Here is a 20,227-nt window from a genome sequence, read left to right as displayed (position 1 = left end):
CTTATCTCTAAAACGTCGCATAGCTTGCTTCACCGGTTTAGCCCCCGGGTTTATGTTGAGGTAGTGCTCGGCGAGTTCCCTTGGTACTCCGGTCATGTCAGAAGGCTGCCATGCGAAGATATCCATGTTAGCGCGGAGGAACTCGACGAGCGCGTCTTCCTATTTGGGGTCCATGTTGGCTCCGACTGAGACCTGTTTGGAATCGTCTCCTTCCTTGAAGTTGACTTTCTTGGTCTCTATCGCGGCCTTGAAGGAGTTTTTATGCTCGGAGATCTGCTTCTTGGTGGTCTGCATTTCAGTCGGATCCACCGCGGCTCTGTAGCCTTTCAGCTCCTCTCCAGATATCACAGACTCTGCGAAGGCGGCTTCGCCCAGCTCGCACTCATGAGCCTTTTTGTAGTCTCCGGATACGGTGATCATACCGTTAGGACCCGGAATCTTGAGCTTGTTGTAGATGTAGCACGCCCTTGCGTGAAACTTGTGGTAGGTGGGCCTGCCGAAGATGACGTGGTAGGAGCTCTTGAAGGGCACAACTTCAAACGTGATCTTCTCTTCGCGGAAATTGTGAACATCGCCGAAGGCCACGGGAAGTGTGATGCTGCTGAGGGAATTCGCCTTTTTACCCGGAACTACTCCATGAAACTCAGTGTTGCTGTGTTTGAGCTGTTCCTTGGTGAGGTTCATCCGCTCTAGAGTCTCCAGGTACATGATGTTCAAGCTGGCTCCGCCATCCATGAGGCACTTGGAGAAGTCATACCCGTCTATGCGGGGACTTACAACCAAGGCGTAGCACTCTTTTGGCACAATGGTAGGGTGAGCCTCCCTGTCAAATGTGCACGGGACTTCCGACCACCTGACATATTGCGGCACAGCCGGAACTGTGGCGTTCAGGATCCGGATAGCTGACTTGGTAGCGCGGACTGTTGGGGTTCCGAGGAAGGTGTGGTACGCGCCCACACTCTTTTTCTCGAATGGGTTGGATTTACCTGCGGACCCTTCCTTGGGATCCGGCGAGTTATCATCCTCGTCCATCGCCTCGGAACTTTCCTCCTCTTTGTCCTTGTTCTTGCCCTTGCCTCCTTTGCCGCGTGGGCGGTGCTTTCGGGCTCGCTTATATCCTGCTTCCGGGTAGTTTTTCAAATCATTGACCCACTTGCAGTTGCGGTTGGTGTGAGTGGACTTCCCCGTAGCCGGATCCAGGTGGGCCAGGCAGGGCATGTCTATGTACTCCTCGTAGGTTTGCGGGGCGCGGGATCCGGCAGCTGTGACCTCAGTGTCGTGCTGCTGGCCCCTGCCGGCTCCGCCTCCACGGCCGCGTCCTCTTTTGCCTCCTGGACCTCCGCGTTGGAATGCCATGGCAACCATCTCGGATCTGCCACTCTTCTGGTCATCAGAGGGGTTCTTGCGCGTGTGGCCGTTGTTGTTACCGTTATCACGGTTCTTCTTTTGTTGGTGTAGGGGGATTGCTGTAGCTGCGAGATCTCCGCCTGCGTCATCATCGGCGGCAGTATGATCACTATCAATGGAGATCATGTCATCCAAAGTCAGTTTATTTGCGTTAGCCAAACAAGTGAGCTTATGCCTCAGCAATCCTCCTCTCTGCAGTCCACCAATAAAGGCGTACATCGCGGTGGTGTGGTCGACATTTTCGCACTCATTCCTGCATGCCAACCATCGCGTGAGGAAGTGTCTTGAGGATTCTCCCTTCTTCTGAATACATGCTTGCAAGTCGCTTGCTGTGGCAGGTCTTTTGTAGGTGCCCCTGAAGTGTTTCTCGAAGGCGGTCTTCAGGTCGAACCAGCAAAAGATGGAGTTCTTCTCGAGGTCGCTGAGCCAGATCCGGGCTGGACCTACAAGGTACAGCTGAAGCATGCGGCAGGCGATATTAGGGGTTCCTCCGGCAAAGGTTACTGCATTGTAGTAATCCTCTATCTAGGTATCCGGCCTTTCGGTGCCATCATAATGTTTCAGGTTTCCGGGTAGCTTGAGGTTCATCCTTGGCTTTGGTTCCTCTTGAATCATCCTGCCGAAGCACTTCGGACCGATGTAGTCAGTTATGTATTCGTTGAGGCGTTCCCGCGCGTCACGCGAGCTGTGGCGAGGAGATTGTGAGCGAGAGCGAGATCTCCAGCCGCCGCCTCCGCCTCCACCTCCGCCGCCACCGCTAGGTGGTGGTGAGGGAGACCTACGAGGGGGCCGATCCGACTTTTTGCTTCCGCCGTCAGATTCTCCCCACCCCTCCCGATGCTGGCTCCGGCTTCTATGGCTGCCTTCACCTTGGCGCTGGCTGCCATGGCCGTTCCGGCTTCGACGAGGCTCCGGATCGCGGTCTTCGTTCCGACTCCTCCTAGGCTCGGGCTCACGATCATTGTTCTGGCTCCGGCGGGGTTCCGGTGTGTGCTCCCTGTTCCTGTTTCATGAGGGCAGCACGTTGTCGCGGATGACGATTCCACCAGGCCCATGGGGCCTGGTGTTTCTGGCTGGACTACGGCGGCGAGGGGGACGCGGGTATCCGTTAGGCGGAGGAGAGGGGTTGCGGTACTTGTCCCTTCCAGAGTACATTGCATCCTTTCCCTTTCTTGGATCTGACGGAGGCGTCTTTGATGGTACGGGGATTATATTTGGGTGTTCTCTGGCTTTCCTTCTGCGTTCCGAGGATCCGGTTCGCGATTCGTCATCTCGATGGCGATTGTCGTAGGCGTCCTTCTGCGCAGTGGAGACGCAATGCTCTGGGTTAGATTCCAGTTTGCGCGAAGTGTCTTCCTTGCTCTGCTGCCTCATTGCTGAAGCGACGAGCGTGCGGACGTAGTCGATGTCGATCTCCTCGTCCTTTTTCTTCAAGATCTCCACAGCCTTCTTCATATTGTCCTTTGGAGTGGCGAACGGCTGCTGCTCAGTCGGAGTTGCGAAGGTGATCTTACGAGGAGCTATCAACTCACACCGGACTCTTTCGACCTCCTGATGAGCTTCAACGATCTTGTCCTCCCAATGCTTCCGGAGTTCCTTGACCTTTGCCAATCCTTCGTCTACCTCCTGCTCGCGCTGGATGAAGTCTTCCACAAAAACTGCGGCGTGCTTCCTTTCATCAAGCATTGCAGCTGCGGTGTCGGCGAACTTCTTGGCTGTGGCCAGCATCTCCAGTCTCTTAGCTTCTAGCGCTTCTACGTCTTCGGGAGTGATGGGTTTGTTAAGAATATCCGAGCGATAAATTGCATCCATGCCTGCTTGTGCAACCATCTCCTCAGGTGACAGGAGGTCCTCGGAGGAGGGATCCTTACGAGGTCGTTCCCGCGACATTGGAGATCCTTGATGGGATGGCTGGGGGTCGGATTGGGTGTTTGGATCTTCTGATTCAGGTAGTCCCAGCGCCGCCAAGGTCGCAAGTACCTGCTTAGGCTGGGCGGATTCAACTTCAGGCTGATCACCGTATCCGTATTCCCCTAGCTTGCGGTTGAACTCTTCAGTATCCATGGAGGGGGTATCCCCGGAAATTGGGCTTAGGTTCCCCAAAATCGACTCTTCGGCCGGAGTTCTGCTTTCTCCGACAGGCTCGTCCTGATCCGGAGCAGCGTTGTTTTCCGGTGCCTCGACCTGCTCGGGACCAGCTCCGACTTCTTGAGGGGCGGTTCCGGCGGCATGGGCCAAGAAGTGTACGAAGTGGCACCTCTACTTTTCTAACACCTGGGAGACCCAGGCGGATCTGCATTGGTCTTCCACCGTTATTTCCTGCTCAGGGGCGAATTGGGTGGGTTTTGAAATTTCCAGATCCAAGGCGGAATCTTCCTTGGGAAGCACCTGCATCTCAGATCGGATCTTCGCGACTGCGTCCAGCTCAGCGGCGGTCGCGTCTGCATTACTTACCAGTGGGTTTCCGTCGGAATCGATGGTTTCCCCGATGAAGATGTGTATGCCGCCAACTGGGACGATGGAGAGCTTGACGGGGTTTGTCTTAGCCGAAATCCAGCACTCATCCGGAGGGACGAACGGCAGATTTCCGGCGTAAAGGACGCGCCCCACAGCGATGGTGTCGTCGTAGCATCCCATGGCGGAACCCTCCCGGTTCCGGCCTCCAGACGCCGCAGGCCCCACGGTGGGCGCCAACTGTCGTTGCCTAATCGACGATACCTCGGAGGAGGGATCCTCACGAGGGGGAGAAGAAGTAGGGGCCATAGGGCGGAGTGCACACAGGACGGTGGTACGCGATTTACCCAGCTTCGGAACACCTGCACGATGACAGGGCCTACTGCTGCTTGTCTGGAATTATCTGGGCGCTTTCGCGTTGTTACAATGAGTTGTGGTTGTGCCTCTAGGGCTCCCGGGATCCAACTTATAAAGGCGCACGGATCTAGGGTTTACATGGAGAGTCCTAGCCGGATACAGGTTGCCTAACTACGGTACAATGCCTTGCCGTGCACGTTAAGGATCCGCCTTCCTATCTACGTCATACCGGATCCGGGTTCCTTAATGGGCCTTCATGGATCCGGGTTCCTCCTCAAGGTCGGTCAGATCCGGCTCCCTTTACCTGGGCCGGACTTCATCCGTCAGGATCAACAGCAATTGGGCCGCCCGATGGGCCACATGCCACATCACCATCTGTGGGCCACCCGGGCTTGCCGGATCTAGGCACTGTCGATGGTACACCCATGAAGTATACCCACAACAATCACCGCCACCAACGTCATCACCAACCATCATGGACTCACTCTCCATCACCATGAGTGAGTAGTTCTTTGTAGGTTTAGAGGTGGATGGGATTTGGATGAGATTGATCATGTAATCCTCTGTATGAGTGGAGATTTTAGGTGTTCGTCTTTAAGATATTCTTGTATGAGTGTTGGTACACCTTTGCTATATTTAATGCTTATTAGTGATACGTTGCAACATATCTATAATTTTTGATGCTCCATGCTTGTTTTACACCAATTTATATATGTTTTGTTTACACTTCGTGCCATTTTTATGCATTTTGTGGAACTAACCTATTAACAAGGTGCCACAATACCAGTTCCTGTTTTCTGCTGTTTTTGTATTTCCGAAAAGTTGTTCTAGGAATATTCTCGGAAATGGACGAAACAAAAGCCTAAGTTCCTATTTTGCTATCACGAAGACGCAGTCCAAAGGGGAGACGGAGAAGAGCCAGGAGGCGGCCACACCACCCTAGGCGTGGCCCCCCTGGCCGCACCTAGGTATGGTGTGGGCCCCTAGAGCGCCCACCGACATCACCCTTTCGCCTATAAATTCACAACCTCGGAAAAACCAAAATACCCGAGCCTCCATCCATGAAAAGTTCCATAGCCACCGCCATCATTGACCCTAGTTCGGGAGGGTTCTGAAGCTCTTCTGGCACCCTGCCGGAGAGGGAGATCATCATCGGAGGCCTCTTCATCACCATGCCCGCCTCTGAAGTGATGCGTGAGTAGTTCATCTCTGGACTACATGTCCATAGCAGTAGTTAGATGGTTGTCTTCTCCTCAATATGCTTCATGTTTAGATCTTGTGATGAGCTGCCTATTATGATCAAGATCATCATTATGTAATGCTACATATTGTGTTTGCTGGGATCCGATGAATATTGAATACTATGATTGAGTTGATTATAGACCTGTTTTATATGTTATTTATTATCTTCCATGCTCTCCGTTGCTAGTAGATGCTCTGGCCAAGTATGTTCTTGTGACTCCAAGAGGGAGTATTTATGCTCGATAGTGGGTTCATGTCTCTAGTAATCTGAGAGAGTGATAATAACTCCTAAGGTTGTAGATGTGATGTTTCCACTAGGAAGAAAACAACAATGATTTATCCAAGAGGGAGTCCTTAATATTGCAAAAAGAGCAAGGCAACTGGGTGCCCAGCCCACAAAAAAAATATAATAAATAAATAAAGCTACGCACAGTATGTACTGGAGAGATCCTAAATAATGATGTGCAAATGGAGAACTATATGGGAGCCGCTCTTGAAGTCACTATATGAAAGGATGATAAACCATTTAATACCAGTTGTACATACCTCTCAAAATACATTTTCAACACCTCTGTTTTATTCAAAAATAAAAACTCCAGCACATGAGTACTCTATGCTTCCCTCTGCGAATGGTCTTTCTTTTACTTATATGTTGAGTGTTCTTTTAACTTTATGCACCAATTAAGAGAGCATAGTTATCATTCCGACTATAATGTGCATAGTCCCAAAATTTATTATTGATTGATTCATAATTATGTTATTGCTCGTTCTCAAACTATTTGTATCTAGTCACCCTTTTGAACTTTAAAGGTGTCCTATGCATTTATGTTTTGCTATTCCATGAAGGACAAGCTGAATACCACTTTGCTATGTTTTCTCTATGCTAAAAAATAAACAATTGCTTTCAGTACACTATTATTCATGATCATTTGTTTGAGTTACTTCTCATGCTGTAACATAGTTGCTAAGTTCTATTGTTAGAATTATATCTATCATGCCTATGTTTAGAGTACTTTCATGTCAGCTCATAATGCTTTTATAATAACTTGATCAAGATTGTGTTGGCTGCATGTCACCTCAAAAATTATTTTTGTTATCACTTACCTACTCGAGGACGAGCAGGAGTTAAGTTTGGGGATGCTGATACGTTGCAAACATATATATAATTTTTGATACTTCATGATTGTTTTACACAAATTTATATATGTTTCGTTTACACTTCATGGTATTTTTATGCATTTTCTGGAACTAACCTATTAACAAGGTGCCACAATGCTAGTTCTTGTTTTCTGCTGTTTTAATATTTTAGAAAAGTTGTTCTGGAAATATTCTCGGAATTGAACGAAACAAAAGCCGAAGTTCCTATTTTGCTATCACGGAAACAGATTCCAAAGGGGAGACGGAGAAGAGCCAGGAGGCGGCCACACCACCCCTAGGCGTGCGCCCCCTGGCCACGCCTAGGTATGGTGTGGGCCCCTCGGGCACCCACCGACATCGCCCTTTCGCCTATAAATTCACATCCTCGGGAAAAACCTAAACACCTGAGCATCTATCCACGAAAATTTCCATAGCCGCCGCCATCGTTGACCCTAGTTTGGTAGGATTCTGAAGCTCTTCCCGGCATCCTGCCGGGGAGGGAGATCATCACTGGAGGCCTCTTGATCACCATGCCCGCCTCCGAAGTGATGTGTGAGTAGTTCATCTCTGGAGTACGTGCCCATAGCAGTAGCTAGATGGTTGTCTTGTCCTCCATATGCTTCATGTTTAGATCTCGTGAGCTGCCCATCATGATCAAGATCATATTTATGTAATGCTACATGTTGTGTTTGCTGGGATCCGATGAATATTAAATACTATGATTGAGTTTATTATAGACCTATTTTATATGTTATTTGTGATCTTGCATGCTCTCCGTTGCTAGTAGATGCTCTAGCCAAGTATGTGCTTGTGACTCCAAGAATGAGTATTTATGCTCGATAGTGGGTTCATGCCTCTAGTAATCTGGGAGAGTGACAATAACTCTTAAGGTTGTAGATGTGTTATTGCCACTAGGAAGAAAACAATAATGCTTTATCCAAGGATAATTCTATTATTTACTTTACACACTTTACTTAATGCAATAATATGTTGCTTGCAATTTAATACACAAAGTTGTTCGGAAGATATCCTGAGGGTGGATTATTAGTCATAGATGCAGTTAGATTACGTTCTATGAATCTTGTTGTAATGCACAAATGAATCTCATAGTAATCATCTTATCAAGTATGGTCTTTATTCTGTCTATTGCACAACTGTAATTTGTTTACCCAACATGTTATTTATCTTTATGGAGAAACACCTCTAGTAAACTTTGGACTGATACGTCTCCAACATATCTATAATTTCTTATGTTCCATGCTAGTTTTATGACAATACCTACATGTTTTATTCACACTTTATAATGTTTTTATGCATTTTCTGGGACTAACCTATTAACAAGATGCCACAGTGACAGTTCATGTTTTCTGCTGTTTTTTATTTCAGAAAAGTTGTTTTACAAATATTCTCGGAATTGGACGAAACAAAAGCCCACGGCCCTATTTTTCACAGAGTGTTCCAGAAGACTGAAGAAGAGTCGAGGAAGGCCAGCAGGGGGCCCACCCCATAGGGCGGCGCGGGGGGCCCCACTGCCGCGCCGAGATGTGGGGAGGGAGCCCCTGGCTCCCCCGACGCTGCCCCTTCGCCTATTTATTCATTCGTCTCCGAAAACCCTAGGAGGAGGGACGATTTCTCCAGAAGAGTTCTGTAGCTCCGCCACCACCCAAAAACCCTAATTCAAGGGACAGAAGTCTCTGTTTCGGCACCCTGTCGGGACAGGGAATTGCCCCCGGAGCCATCTCCATCGACTCCATCGCCATCTTCATCGCCGTTGCTGTCTTCCATGATGAGGAGGGAGTAGTTCTCCCCCGAGGCCGGGGGCTCTACCGGTATCTATGTGGTTCATCTCTCTCTCCCATGGTGTGATCTTTATGTGATCATGAGCTTTGTAATCTAGTTGAATATGTAGATGTTGCTCTTGTCCATTATACACTCTAGAGTTACTTTAATATGAACTCCGGAGTCACTCTCCACGGTGTGATGGTGGTAGTGTGCGCATCGTGTGTGATTCCTTTATGATGTTGTGGAGCTTGTTTACTCCGGCTTGAGGTGTGCTTTTGCAGCCCTACACAATGAATGGTGTTTGTTATTCAACAAGAGAGTGTTTGAGAGTAGCATTTATTTATTCAATTATGTGATCATTGTTGAGAGTGTCCACTAGTGAAAGTATGATCCCTAGGCCTTGTTTCTAAGTATTGAAACACTGTTTCCAACAAGTTCTGCTACATGTTCGCTTGCTGCCATTTTTATTTTAGATTGCAATTACTACTTATAATCATCCATATTACTTGTATTTCACTATCTCTTCGCCGAACTAGTGCACCTATACATCTGACAAGTGTATTAGGTGTGTTGGGGACACAAGAGACTTCTTGTATCTTAATTGCAGGGTTGCTTGAGAGGGATATCTTTGACCTCTACCTCACTGAGTTCGATAAACCTTGGGCGATTCACTTAAGGGAAACTTGCTGTTGTTCTACAAACCTCTGCTCTTGGAGGCCCAACACTGTCTACAGGAATAGAAGTGTGCGTAGACATCAAGCTATTTCTGGCGCCGTTGCCGGGGAGGTAAGGTAAAAGGTATTCACATCCTCCGACTACTAAGCTATTTCCTAGCGCTGTTGCCGGTGTGTGAGTGCTCGAAGCTATTTACTTTAAATTCTGCAATTATATCTTTTTTTTCTTGTTTTTATTTTACTAGTTAGGCTTAATGGAAAACAACAAAAAAATTAGAGATCTTTATGAAATTTATATTGAATTGGGACATGATGCTTTTGAAGAGAAAATTAAAAAACCTATGGAAGTTTTTCTGCATAATAGTGGTAGTAATGTTATTAGTATAAATTTTTTGGACACCATTATTTTTAATGCTATTGAAAAACCAAAGTTTGGGGAAGCTAGTTTATATATAAATAATCTTTTTTGCTCCTCAGCTTTGGATGAAGTATTTTGCCTTGATAATGCTTTGTCTCCAATATGTGGTAATTTGAATGATGCTTGTGATATTTTCAGTCCATCTACTATTGAGGATAAAATTCATTATGATTATTCTATGCCTCCATTTATGATGAATATAATGATGGATGTGATAGTTTTACTCCCACTATTACTAATAAAATTGATTATGCTTGTGTGGAGAGTAATGATACATTTATGCATGTGGATCATGATAAAAATGCTTTATGCGATAGCTATATTGTTGAGTTTATCAATGATACCACTGAAAATTATTATGAGAGGGAGACATAGTTTTATATATCTCAATAATATTAAGTCACCTCTCTTTTTGTTGAAAATTTTGAAGTTGCACTTGCTTTGTCGTTCTATGATAGTAGCTTCATGCTTCAATAATTTGTTTTCTTACAAGATTCGTTTGCATAGAAAGTGGGTTAGACTTAAATGTGTTTAGTATTTGCTTTTTGATGCTCTCTTATATTCAACTCTCATCTTTATAAGAGCATCATGAAAATTATCATGCCTAGCTAAAAGGCTTTAAAGAAAAGCGCTCTTGGGAGACAACCCATTGTTTTATTTCAGCAATTTTTGTTTTATTTTTGAGTCAAGGTACTGCCTACTACTGTAGCAATACCTCTGTATCTTTATTTTCTTGCATTGTTGTGCCAAGTAAAGTCTTTGATAGAAAGTTGATACTAGATTTGGATTTTTGCGCAGAAACGGATTTTTAGCTGTCACGGTTTTGAGTTTTTCTCTCTGTAGAAAAATCTAAAAATCCTGAGAAAATTCATGAGTAATCCTCAGATATGTACGCAACTTTCATTCAACTGGAGCTTTTCCATCTGAGCATGTTAAGTGCCTCGAAAAAAATCATCTTTACGGACTGTTCTGTTTTTGACAGATTCTGCCTTTTATTTCGCATTGCCTCTTTTACTGTGTTTGAGTGGATTTCTTTGCTCCATTAAATTTCAGTAACCTTGGGTAATATCTAGAAGTGTTGGGAATTATTGTGTCCTTGCTGAACATGTGAATTTTTGATTATGCACTAACCCTCTAATGAGATTGCTTTGAGTTTGGTGTGAAGGAAGTTTTCATGGATCAAGAGAGGAGGATGATATAATATGATCAAGAAGAGTGAAAAGTCTAAGCTCGGGGATGCCCCCGTGGTTCATCCCTGCATATTTCGAGAAGACTCAAGCGTCTAAGCTTGGGGATGCCCAAGGCATCCCCTTCTTCATCAACAACTTATCATGTCACCTCTAGTGAAACTATATTTTAATGCTGTCACATCTTATGCACTTTACTTGGAGCGTCTGTGTGCTTTTATTTTCGTTTTGTTATTTTCATTCTCTGAATAAATCGGATCCTAGCATGCTTGTGTGGGAGAGAGACACGCTCCGCATTTTCATTTGAACACTTGTGTTCTTCATTTTACTTTAATATTCATGGCGAAAGCTGAAAGCCGCTGCACTTATTGCTATTTGGTAGGAAACAGAAAATGCTGCATGTGGTAGTTGGTATATTGTCTTGAATAATTTGATACTTGGCAATTGTTTTGATCTCTCAAGTAGATTATGTTTAAGCTCTTGCATCATGTAGTTTAAACCTATTAGTGGAGAACTACCGTAGAGCTTGTTGAAATTTGGTTTGCATGATTGGTCTCTCTAAGGTCTAGATATTTTCTGGTAAAAGTATTTGAGAAACAAGGAAGACAGTGTAGAGTCTTATAATGCTTGCAATATGTTCTTATGTCAGTTTTGCTGTACCGGTTTATACTTGTGTTTGCTTCAAACAACCTTGCTAGCCAAAGCCTTGTACTGAGAGGGAATGCTTCTCGTGCATCCAAAACCTTGAGCCAAAACCTATTCCATTTGTGTCCACCATAACTACCTACTATGTGGTATTTTTCTGCCATTCCAAGTAAATACTTCATGTGCTACCTTTAAACAATTCAAAACTTTATTACTCCTTATTTGTGTCAATGTTTTTTAGCTCATGAGGAAGTATGTGGTGTTTTATCTTTCAATCTTGTTGGGCAGACTTTTACCAATGGACTAGTGGCATATACATCCGCTTATCCAATAATTTTGCAAAAAGAGCTGGCAAAGGGGTGCCCAGCCCCAATTAATTAACTTTTATTAATAATTCTCTTCACATGTTTTGCCCTGATTTATCAGTAAGCAACTTAATTTTGCAATAGACACTCCTCCATGGTACGTGAAATGTTGGAAGGAACCCGAGGATTCGGTTAGCCATGGCTTGTGAAAGCAAAAGGTTGGGAGGAGTGTCATCTATAAATAAAACTAAAATACATGTGTAAACAAAAGAGAAGAGGGATGATCTACCTTGCTGGTAGAGATAACGTCCTTCATGGGAGCCGCTCTTTGAAAGTCTGTTTGACAAGGGGGTTAGAGTGCCCACTACCATTCGTTGACAACAACAAGCACCTCTCAAAACTTTATTTTTTATGATTTCAAAAACTTAAAAAGCTCTAGCACATGATTTAATCCGTGCTTCCCTCTGCGAAGGGCCTATCTTTTACTTTATGTTGAGTCAGTTTACCTACTTATTTCTATCTTAGGAGCAAACACTTGTGTCAACTGTGTGCATTGATTCTTACATGCTTGCTTATTGCACTTATTATATTACTTTGTGTTGACAATTATCCATAAGATATGCATGTTGAAAGTTGAAGGCAATTGCTGAAACTTAAATCTTCCTTTGTGTTGCTTCAAAACCTTTTATTAAGAATCTATTGCTTTATGAGTTAATTCTTATGCAAGACTTTTTGATGCTTGTCTTGAAAGTACTATTCATGAAAAGTTTTTGCTATATGATTCATTTGTTTAGTCATTATCTTTTTGTTAGCAAACTATATATCGTTGCTTTGAGTCACTTCATTCATCTCATATGCTTTACAATAGTATTGATCAAGATTATGTTTGTAGCATGTCACTCCAGAAATTATTCTTTTTATCGTTTACCTACTCGAGGGCGAGTAGGAACTAAGCTTGGGGATGCTTGATACGTCTCCAACGTATCTATAATTTCTTATGTTCCATGATAGTTTTATGACAATACCTACATGTTTTATTCACACTTTATAATGTTTTTATGCATTTTCTGGGACTAACCTATTAACAAGATGCCACAGTGCCAGTTCATGTTTTCTGTTGTTTTTGATTTCAGAAAAGTTGTTTTACAAATATTCTCGGAATTGGACGAAACAAAAGCCCACGGCCCTATTTTCCACGGAGTGTTCCAGAAGACCGAAAAAGAGTCGAGGAAGGCTAGCAGGGGGCCCACCCCATAGGGCGGCGCGGGGGGCCCCACTGCCGCGCCGAGATGTGGGGAGGGAGCCCCCTGACTCCCCCGACGCTGCCCCTTCGCCTATTTATTCCTTCGTCTCCGAAAACCCTAGGAGGAGGGACGATTTATCCAGAAGAGTTCCGTAGCTCCGCCGCAACCCAAAAACCCTAATTCAGGGGACAGAAGTCTCTGTTTCGGCACCCTGCCGGGACAGGGAATTGCCCCCGGAGCCATCTCAATCGACTCCATCGCCATCTTCATCGCCGTTGCTGTCTTCCATGATGAGGAGGGAGTAGTTCTCCCCCGAGGCTGAGGGCTCTACCGGTAGCAATGTGGTTCATCTCTCTCTCTCTCTCCCATGGTGTGATCTTTATGTGATCATGAGCTTTGTAATATAGTTGAATATGTAGATGTTTCTCTTGTCCATTATGCACTCTAGAGGTTACTTTAATATGAACTCCGGAGTCACTCTCCACGGTGTGATGGTGACAGTGTGCGCATCGTGTGTGATTCCTTTATGACGTTGTGGAGCTTGTTTACTCCGGCTTGAGGTGTGCTTTGCAGCCCTACACAATGAATGGTGTTTGTTATTCAACAAGAGAGTGTTTGAGAGTAGCATTTATTTATTCAATTATGTGATCATTGTTGAGAGTATCCACTAGTGAAAGTATGATCCCTAGGCCTTGTTTCTAAGTATTGAAACACCGTTTCCAACAAGTTCTGCTACATGTTCGCTTGCTGCCATTTTTATTTCAGATTGCAATTACTACTTATAATCATCCATATTACTTGTATTTCACTATCTCTTCGTCGAACCAGTGCACCTATACATCTGACAAGTGTATTAGGTGTGTTGGGGACACAAGAGACTTCTTCTATCTTAATTGCAGGGTTGCTTGAGAGGGATATCTTTGACCTCTATCTCCCTGAGTTTGATAAACCTTGGATGATTCACTTTAGGGAAACTTGCTGCTGTTCTACAAACCTCTTCTCTTGGAGGCCCAACACTGTCTATAGGAATAGAAGCGTGCGTAGACATCAAGGGACCTGGTCCTTTCTTTTACACTCGTAAAACCATCTACTGGAAATACATGTTATCTTTATTTCACTGCAAACGAACATCTCTTTCCACACTATACGTCTAATCCTTTGTTTTCTGCAAAACCAGTGAGATTGACAACCTCACTGTAAGTTGGGGCAAAATAGTTTGGTTGTGTTGTGTGTAGGTTCCACGTTGTTGCTGACACTTATAGTGCGCCCTGCCAAAGTCAGCCAGCAACACCTTCAGAATTGATTTCTTTCTCCTACTATCGATTAAACCTTTGTTTCTAACGGAGGGAAAAATTGTTGTTGTGCTCATCATACCTTTCTCTTGGGGTTTCCCAACTGCATTACTCTGCACAACATCAGTTAGTAGGGCCCGAGTGACAGGATTACAGTACTGAACTTATATTGCTCTATCATATATATGAGGTTGGTATTTATCTGCGAGGTGTATCACTTGTTATTATGTTGATCCTGCGAATCCCTAAATTGACAGGTGGGGAAAAACAAAGGTGAGATGTAGTAATTTTGAGGGTTATGTGTATTCTTGAATCTTAATGCTTTGTTCCGGTCTATTCAGAAGGGTAGACCTTAATTTCTTGTGGTTCCAAGTTGGACCCGGTGAAATGGGCAAGCTGGACAAAAGATGTTATGCAATTTCTCTTAGTTAGTACGCATAACTATATTTGGAGCACACACCTACACATAACTGAATTAGAGATGAGTGTTATGTTAGTTGGATTACATTACATGATCAATATCATCCATATATTACCCCATTGCCGCCTCATGCCTGATACGTCCAAAACGTATCTACTTTCCCGAACACTTTTGCTATTGTTTTGCCTCTAATTTGTGTACTTTGGATACAACTAATACGGACTAACGCTGTTTTCAGCAGAATTGCCCTAGTGTCTCGTTTTTGTGCAGAAATTAAACTTTCAGGAAAATCCCCGAAAATTATGTCGAAGGTCTTATTTTTCCAGAAGATTTACGGAGCCAGAAGGGCAAGCCTGGTGGAGGCCCGAGGCCCCCACACACTAGGCCGGCACGGCCCAGGAGGGGGGCGCGCCGCCCTATTGTGTGGCCGCCTCGGCTGGCCTCTGACGCCCCCCTCTGGACTACTTAAGGGTTTCGATCCAAAAACGCGAGACGAGAAGTCGAAGTCGCCAGAAACCATCCAGTTGCCACCACCGTCGCGAAACTCCGTCTCGGGACCAGAAACTCTGTTCTGGCACTCCGGCGGGACGGGAAATTGGAGGAGATCATCGCCATCATCATCACCGACGCCTCTCCATCGACCAGCAATGTTTCCCCCATCCATGTGTGAGTAATTCCCCCGCTGTAGGCTGAAGGGGATGGTAGGGATTGGATGAGATTGGTCATTTAATAGCATAAAATTGTTAGGGCATAGTGCCTAGTGTCCGTAATTGGTACTTTGATGATATTGTTGCAACTTGTTATGCTTAATGCTTGTCACTAGGGCCCGAGTGCCATGATCTCAGATCTGAACATGTTATTGTTTCATGATGATATGCATTGTTTTATGATCTTACCTGCAAGTTGTATACACATGTCGTTGTCCGGAACCCGAGGCCCCAAAGTGACAGAAATTGGGACAACCGAAGGGGAAGGCGGTGATGTGAGGATCACATGTGTTCGCGGAGTGTTAATGCTTTGCTCCGGTACTCTATTAAAAGGAGTACCTTAATTTCCAATAGATTCCCTAGAGGCCCGGCTGCCACCGGTTGGTAGGACAAAAGATGTTGTGCAAGTTTCTCATTGTGAGCATGTACGACTATATACGGAACACATGCCTATGGATTGCTTAGTACTTGGACACCGTTTTATTATTATCTGCAAATGCCCTGCTTTGATTATTACATGAGTTTCTCTCATCCATGCAACGCCCATCATCCATCGCTGTGCCTACAGTATTTTAATCCTGCTGTTTACTGTAATCACTACTGCTGTCTTGGTTCCACTGCTGCTGTTATTTCACTACTGCTACTGCTATAAAATGTTACTACTGATAAACTCTTGCGAGCAAGTCTGTTTCCAGGTGTAGCTGAATTGACAACTCCGCTGTTAAGGCTTTCAAGTATTATTTGTCTCCCCTTGTGTCGAATCAATAAATTGGGTTTTACTTCCCGCGAAGACTGTTGCGATCCCCTATACTTGTGGGTCATCAAGACTATTTTCTGGCGCCGTTGCCAGGGAGCATAGCTTTATTTGGAGGTTCACTTGGATTGATATTGTTCGCTGCAAATTCTCCATCATGGGTAAATCTCGCGATCCTAAAGTCGCCACATTACCATCCACTACAAGAAAAGGTACAACTCTGAGTACCTCTGCTGCTCTTGATTCACCATCTGTGATAAGTCAACTTGTTTCACCACCACAAGCTTCACTTGCTGGTACTTCTGCTGAATCTGAAAATTCTCATAATATTGATGATGTTTCTGCTGTGCTTGATGATAGTGGTTCATTGGGATCTTTTCTAGATGCTACAATTGCTAGGTCTAGACAAATTGAAAATACTGAAACTCCTAATGAAAATACTGCTACACCTGTTAATTCACCTGAGTCTGTTGAATATTCTAGTGATGATCCTGATGAGGATTATGTGGAACTTGATGATGATTTTATTGATAGATGCAATGCTACTGCTGATGCAAGAAAAATTAAAAAGTTTCTCGCACAACATACTGTTAGATATAAGCTATCGCCTGATCCTAAATTTGCCACATCTCCTATAAACATTAAGGATAAAGATTATGATTTTTCTCTTGATCTATCTCATATAGCTATTGTTGAGAAAACACCCTTTTGTGGTACTGAAAAAAAAGTGTTGTAGAACACATGCATGAACTTTCTTCTATGAGTAGCTTGTTTTCTGATGATGTCAAGATGCGTACTTATTTTGTTGCTAAATTTTTTTCCTTTCTCATTAAAGGATGATGCTAAAACTTGGTATAATAGTTGGCCTCCTGGTTCTATTAATAGTCCAAGTGATTTGCTTGATGTTTTCTTTCAGAAATACTTTCCTGCTAGTGCTCAACATGCTGGTTTGCAGAAAATTTATAGCTTTGACCAGGAAGATGGAGAGAAATTGCCTGAAGCATGGGCAAGATTTTGTTCTCTTATCAGAGCTCAACCTGGACATGATCTGGAAAAGCATGATTTACCTGATATATTTTATAGTGGACTAACCGTTGAGTCTAGAGCATATTTGGATAGTTGTGCTGGTTGTGTTTTCAGGGAAAGAACTCCGGAAGAAGCTGAAGAATTATTGGCTAAAATAGGCCGGAATCATGATGATTGGACTACACCTGAACCAACTCCGACGCCAATATTGAAGAAGAGGGGTTTAATTAAATTAAATGATGAAGATATGAGGGAAGCCAAGAAATCTCTTAAGGAGAAAGGTATTAAATCTGAAGATGTGAAGAATTTACCTCCCATAGAAGATTTATGTAAGATAATTCCCCCTTCATCCATGATTGAGGTAAACTCTCTTCAACGCTTTACTAGGGAAGATATTCCGTATTCAAAACCTCCTGTTCAATGCTTAGATGAGTTTGATAATTATATTGTTAAGCAAGAAAATTTTAATATGAGAGTACAGAATTATTTAATGGAAAATTCTCAAGCTATTAGCAATTTGCATGATATTGTGGAGAGAACCTCCAATGATGTTAAGATGCTTGTTAAACATTTTCATATGGTTCAAACTCAAATTGATCAACTCACTAAAGTGCAAAATGACTTGTTAAAAAATAGTTCTAAAGAGAAACATGCTTATGAAGTAACAACTAGAGGCGGTGCTTCCACTCAGGATCCTCTATATCATGAAGGGCATCCCAAAAGAGTTAAACAAGATTCTGAATGAATTGAACCTAGTGCTACTTCTAAGAAAAAGAAGAAGAAACATAAAAATGTTGTAAAATCCTCTGAACCTGTTAATGATCCTAATAGTATTTCTACCTCTGATGCTGAAACTGAAAGTGGTAATGAACATGATAAAGATAATGATAAGAATGATGCTTCTGATAAAGAAGAGGCTGAAGATGAACCTGAAAAGCATGCTAAAAATAAAAAGTATACTAAAGAAGATTTTACTGCTAAGAAACATGGTAATGAAAGGTAACCCTGGGTTCGAAAGCAAATGCCTTTTCCTGCTAAGAAACTAAAATCAAAGGAAGAAGAACACTATAATAAATTTTGCGATTGGACGAAACCTTTATTCTTGCAAATCCCTTTGACTGATGCTATTAAATTGCCTCCTTATTCAAAGTATATGAAAGATATTGTCTCTAACAAAAGGGAAATTCCTAATGAGGAGATTTTCATTATGCTTGCTAATTACTCTTTTAATGGCAAAGTTCCAAAGAAGCTGGGCGACCCAGGTATACCTACTATTCCTTGTTCTATTAAGAATAACTGGGACAATGCCCGTGCGTTGCACCGGAAGAAACAAAAACTCAATAAGCATCATTGATATATAGGTTGATTTTTGATAAATAAACTCAAATAACCATCATTGGTATGAGTTGATTTTTGATAATTACGTTAGAAGGTATGTATAATTTGAGGTATACAATAATTTGCATAAACCAATCTTTTTAATCTTGAATATTTATTAGAAATAAATCTGGCTATTCTTTTGCCTTCGTTGAAGGTCCACGACCACTTTCTCTACTGAGTAACGGAGCTACATATTACTCCTTATTTTATTTTAACCAATTATCTACATAATTTATTAAAAAGTACATGTATTACTTCCTATTATGGCCGCGCCTCTTCCAAATGCCCTCGCGCATACGAAGACAAGGGATCTGATTTTGAGCAGGTATTCTCGCGCAATGATGTGTTGATTTAAGTATTCCAAGATACTCCCTCCTTCCCAATAGGATGCATTTAAGTTTGGTCAAAGTTAAACTTTCTAAAGTTGGTCTATCTATATATGAAAATATATTAACTTATATAATACCAAATGCATATAATACGAAAATATATTTCATGATGATTCTAATAACATTGAGATAAAGTTATAAATATTGCTATAATTTTCTATATATATTTAATTAAAATTTACAAAGCTTGACTTTGACCGAAACTAATATGCATCCTAATTTGGGAGAGTATAATCTTTACGTTTGTAATTCCATATTACGAAGCTTCCATATGGTTCACGGCAGGCGTCGGCTTCCATATGCTTCATGGTGTATGCATGTGATAGATCCGATTAAGGTAAGGTAAAATATGAAGGCCAAGAAATCCGAGATAAGATAAAATAATATGAATGAGCTGAATTAGTGCAATATCATCCTTACGCTGAGATTCCCGCAGACAATAACACATTGTTATCAATCATCTTCACGCTTTTTTGATCCTCTTTCTTGCTCTCATTCCCATGCAATCTAGTAGTTGCTACACATCAGCATGTATCAACGGAATATACTTCGCAGCATGAAAATTCCTGATCTTGCCTACCTCTATCGATCAGCTATAGGATCTAAAGATTGCATCGATAAACTAAAGGATCTAAAAGACCTAGCAAGAAAAGGCGCCAGGAAGCCGGACGCCGCCACCAGCTCGACCCTGCCATGTAGCTCGTCCTGCATGAAAACATATAATAAATCTCCACAAAACTACTCCCCCAAATCCATACTGGAATGATTACTTTTGATTGGACACTTCCCCAACCCGTTGGTTTCTTCCTGTCTTTCGCAGACCTCCTTTCAATTGCAATCCTATTTTCTTGCTATTTCCCAAATCCATATATACTCAAGAAACCTCAACCTCGTCTTGTTCCGAGGCCTGCTGCCCCGAACTGTCCAGTTGCGTATTGTCCGTTTTGCCGCTTCCCTTCTTGCATCTTCCTCCAGCGCGCTGATGTGCATGCTTCTCGTCCTGCCACTGTGGTCGAACATAATCAATGCGAGGCCGACTGCTCTGAGAGTCTGAGATCGTCTTTGTCAGCAAGGCCACGCCCGTTTGTGTATGACGACGGGGACGGTCACAGCTGTACCGCGCGATATCGTTGTGCATGGTAATTTATCTCATTGGTGCCGATGAATATGGTGGCGATGATGTCAACTTAATTGACAACGATGCCGCACAAGGGGCCGGCGGCGCGCTGCAGGCCGGTGTAGTGAAAGTAGAGGACGACCAGAGACGGTTTGGCGACCTAGAGTACAACTGTGGTCGTTGGTCTCTCACGCGATCAGGTGTTGCGGGATTGGTGCTGATTACGCCTGTCTTCATGCTTACAGGGGACGGCTGAGCCGTGCAGGAGTGGGCACCAGGCCTGCAGGCG

This window comes from Lolium perenne, chromosome 3 (genome assembly GCF_019359855.2).
Source record: "Lolium perenne isolate Kyuss_39 chromosome 3, Kyuss_2.0, whole genome shotgun sequence".
NCBI classification, from domain to species: Eukaryota; Viridiplantae; Streptophyta; class Magnoliopsida; order Poales; family Poaceae; genus Lolium; species Lolium perenne.
Note: the sequence above shows the minus strand (reverse complement) of the source record.